General features: G+C 38.5%; 1 long non-coding RNA gene across 1 annotated transcript; it reads right to left on the minus strand.

Moving 5' to 3' along the window:
- Nucleotides 1-1,502: 1,502 nt before the first annotated feature.
- On the minus strand, nucleotides 1,503-2,532 carry LOC135055810 (uncharacterized). The gene is made up of 3 exons (XR_010243821.1): nucleotides 2,455-2,532; nucleotides 2,169-2,381; nucleotides 1,503-1,568 (listed from the first exon to the last, which is right to left on the minus strand). It is a non-coding gene; the product is annotated as an uncharacterized LOC135055810 (long non-coding RNA).
- Nucleotides 2,533-4,922: the final 2,390 nt, after the last annotated feature.

Raw genomic sequence — 4,922 nt, forward strand, 5'->3', positions numbered from 1 at the left:
CATATAATATGTTAGCCTTGAGGAATACATGTGTCCCTATGTGTGATGCTCCATCATATTTAAGGGACACAAACTTACTCTCATCCAAAATAATTTATTTCGTAATGTTTGCTGCAGTAAACTTGCTGATTTGTAAGTAAATACACAGTTTGCCACATATATACATTATTATACACATTTTTTATGGTTAAAAATTTATTATTTTTTGGTTTCTGCATCATGTGTAATAACATTATTACTCATTTTTAACAGACACAAACATGGCCCAACAATAATGACATTCATTTTGGCAATGATTTATCTCAATTCAATGACAACATATTAAAAGCTTTTTACGCAACTCAATTGTGTTATTCTTGTAATGTTGTATAGAGAAGAAAGGTAAAATAGTTAACAATCACATTGTAATGTGGATTGGCTGCAGGATAGGAGAATGATTGGAATCTAGAAAGAGTAATGTTTAACAAAAAATCAAGTGGTCTGGTTACTTCCTGCTAACATGTATGTGGCTGCCTGGCAATGCTTGTGTGTGCAGGATAGGAGAATGATTGGAATCTAGAAAGAGTAATGATTAGAAAAAAATCAAGTGGTCTGGTTACTTCCTGCTAACATGTATGTGCAGCTCCAACAACATTTCCCTCCTCCAAAAGAAAATAAAGATGGTAAAGAATAAATGTGCGTACAAATTTTATGCTGTTGTTTGTACCACTTATAATTAATGATGTTGTATAAATTGTCAAGGAGCTAAGTGTTATATATATTTTGCCAAACATACACTTACTAACTATTTTGGATTACTTCTCAGAAATGTAAAATTTGTTTGTTTTGTGCTATTTTTTTTGGGTGCCTGCTTGTCCTGCTCTTTGCCTTTAGCACTGTCATGTTGTCGTGCTCTGGTGGAGCGTCTTCGTGGTGATGAGACTGGCGTGATATTTGGAGTAGTCGTACCAGAACTGCTGCTTGTTTGCTGTTGTTGCTGTTGGATCTGAGTGTTTCATTCAGGTTAGTGAGGGTAGCATTGAGTTCACGTGTAGCAGCATTTTGATTGTCTACAATTCGGAATAAACTTTCATGAATCTTTTGATTGTTTTGAAAAATGTTCATATAACTTTGCTGTTGTCTGTGCTGTTCTTCCATTAGTCTGTGCTGTTCTTCCATTATGCGCTGTAAGTTGCCCATGACCTGTGTAATGTCTGTACACATGAGTTCCATGGTATTGCCAATTCTGGTTGTTTGTTCATTTTGTCTACTCATATTTCTGGTTATTCTTCTGAGGTGACATGGTAGGCTTGCAAACATTTGTGTCTGCCTACGCAGGCAATCTTCATTAGTGGCCTGCTGTCTAGCCCAAATGGTCCAAAACACCTGATCAGGGCCTTGTGTTACTGGTGTTGTTGGGCTGTGTTGTGGTGGTGGTGGTGGTGGTGGTGTGCTTTGCTGTGGTGGTGTACTCACAGGTGGTGGGGGGCTGATTCCTTGGCTTAATGGCTGCATTTCTAAGATGATTGTCTCCTCCATGTCACTGTGTTGCTGTTGTTGCGGAGGGATGCTGTTACCAGGACTAGAAGCTGAAATGTCGAAAAATTTGCCGTTAGCTATCCATATGTTTGATAAATGAAAACAAATCACTACACATGGAACACATGTCATTCACTGTTGCTTTCAGATATTCTGCATAGCAACATCATCACTCATAACTTAAATACATACATATGCCTGTTTGTGGCAAATGTGTCTGGATACTTAATTGTGAAAGCAAACACTTTAGTTTTATTGTAGATCAGACATACTCCACCATAAAAACACATTGTAATCCATAATGTGTTACCTTATAGCTTTTCTAAAACAAACATAGTAATGTTTTTATATGTATTTGGCAATGTGAGCTCAAACACACATGTGAAAATTTGATAAACAACCTTACTATTTGCAAACATTAAACATGAGTTTCTGTTGCAGCATCTTACACACAATGTGCTACTGTATGGCTCAAGTGGACATACATATCTTTACTGGATGTGGACAAGGCCATTTTGCTTGGATTCCATTTCATGTCTTACTTACTTCGGTAAGTATATAAGTTTTTGATGTGTTTTGACTTAATGCGGTTAAGAAAAAGTTTGATTACGATCTAAAATTGTTTACATTTATTTCAGTTTGATACTCACAATCAAGATGAGGGGAGTGTGGATGACGTCTTGGAGGTGTGTCCAAAATTTGGAGTGGGGGGACCGAACATACTGTCGATAATCTTCATGGCGGGGTAGCCTGCTGTGGTTGGCCCTGGACATCAGACCTTGCTTTCTTTGCTGCCACAGGTTTTTTGTGGTGATGTCTTACAGAAGTCCCACTTCTGCTGCTCCAGACTTCTTTTGATGGACCTATTAATGAAAGTGAAATTTTGTTATGGCCATTCCTTTACAAACATACCCTATACTACAATGGACACTTTACCTGCTTCCGCAGCGTCATCATCATCAGATGTGCTGGGAGTTACTGGAGGACGAGTAGTACTGCTTTTTTCAAACACTGTAAAAAAAATAAAACACTCATGTATTCATGCTATTGTTGATACATCCACCCATTATGCTTATAAACATGTATTCTTTAAGAAATGCTTGCTTTATTTTTATGAAAAACATAAGGACCGGAAACAAAAAAACCACTACATAAAACAAATAAACATTGTCCAATAGCCATATGCACTATGGAAAGTTCAACAGAGGAAAACATGTACAGGACACTGACATAGGCTACAAGTAAAAATATATACATTAACAACCACAAACACACACATCTTCATTTTGTAATGAAAGGAAAAATATTACAGATGCAATATATAAATTGCTCTGTGATGTGGCACTCCAAACACACATTACCACTATATGAGCCAAAAAAATTAAAAAAAAATTACACTGCAGTGTTGTGTCACGGTACAAATACAAACTCATACTGAACAAACAAATAGTGTTTTTTTTTTATAAAAAATATTACATTCTGTAATAATGACATTACACATGTAAGTGGTTTCCAAACCACTTTCCACTACTCCAGCCTCTAACATGACAACCACTGTTTTTGAAACATTGCACATGGATAACCTAAATATAAAACATAGTCCAAATTAAAAAACAAAAAATATCCAAAAGGAAAACATTATTGCAGGACAATTCAATGACACACCAAGTCCAAACTACACATGCAAAATATACTGGAAAAAACACATGACATACAATAAAGTAAGATGTTACATTGGCTTTTGTATAAAACATTACCCAAAACAATGTATTTTCTGACACACACTTGAAGATGGGAGTAATATGCAATGTGACATGACACACATTTAAAAAAAAATAAGGTCATAGAATGTTAATGCAAATACACATGCTCACCATTCTGAATCCCGGACATGGGTTGCAAAGACTACTTCAGGAGGTATTACACTCCGCATGGGCTCCTCATACTCCAGATATCTTGCAATATAGGGCTGGCCACCGCCGTTTTTTTTCGAGCCGACTTCACCTCTTTGGCCATTTTGGACTTGACACGTCGCTTTATGTCATAGTACTGTTTGCGGCACGTGTCCTCCGTCCGCTTGACCACCCCCTCACTATTGACAGCAGAAACAACTTTTGCCCACAACACCGTCTTCCTCCGTGTTGGCACCTTGGCGGACTCAGGCCCAAATAGCTGCCGCTGATACTTCATCAGCTCACGCACCAATGCCACATTTTCAGCAAAACTAAACTTTAGATTCCGCCCAGTCTTAGTAGTGGTGCGTGGCTGCGGAGCTGTCTGACTGTCACTATCACTGTCACTTGAGGCTGCTGCAGCAACCTCACCCACCTCCTCCACCTGACCGACCTCTTCCCCCTCACTCACACCCTCCACCTCACCCACCTCTGAGTCACACATAATTGTGTGGATAAACACTTAACACAGAAAAAATAGACAAACAACACACTCCTCCACTACCACTACACAACTCACACACACACACACACACACACACACACACACACACACACACACACACACACTCACTGACAAGGGACTTTAAAGAAAAATAACTTGGACAAAAAATGAGACAAAACCACTAAAAACAAGATGACTTTCAAACACAATACCACACTCAGAAATCGCTACCAACACTCCTCACCAATCCACAAATTCACCTACCTCCACAGCACTACCTCCCTCCTCCTCACCACTAACTAAACCCACGAGGTGCGGACAGTTTGGGGCGTATTTATATGGTTGCGCACAGACACTCCTACATCTGAAACACAACCAATCACGAACGGGGATGAAAAACGAAACTAAAAGTTAAAATGCGGCCGGGGTCTTAAAAAAACCCTGCCGCGTTTAACTTAGAAAAAATACCGGTAAAAACAACCAAAAGACGTACGCAAATAACAAAGACGGCCGAGAATGGTCCAAAAAAAAAACCGACTGGCATCGACATTGGAAAACACGAAACCATAAAGTCGGCTGCTTCGTAACTGAGTATATAGTTTCAAAAAGTTGCATGAAAATGCACCCAATACAAAACGAGTTTAAACACTACACAAACTGACTCAAACATGAATATTAGTAAATATTGCCCTGTGAATCTCATAAAGGGAGGCTATCACAATTTTCCTAGCTGCAGTCTCATTTTCATAAATAGGCAGGGGTAAAAACTTAAATTTTACAAGTCTTCATTCTCTGCTTGCCATAAATATAACACACAGAATTTCACTATCATCTCTCGGCTCAACCCATCATTTTGCCTGTCTAATTTCTGCCAAGATTTTTTACACCCACGCATACCTGTTAGGAACTCTGCCAGCTGTGTTTCCAATTTAACCCTCGTTAGTGTAGCATGTTTTTTAAGTAGTTCAAACAATTTTCTTTTCAGTTTGACATAACACAATATACAC

The sequence above is a fragment of the Pseudophryne corroboree genome, chromosome 1, assembly GCF_028390025.1.
Source record: "Pseudophryne corroboree isolate aPseCor3 chromosome 1, aPseCor3.hap2, whole genome shotgun sequence".
Lineage (NCBI taxonomy): Eukaryota > Metazoa > Chordata > Amphibia > Anura > Myobatrachidae > Pseudophryne > Pseudophryne corroboree.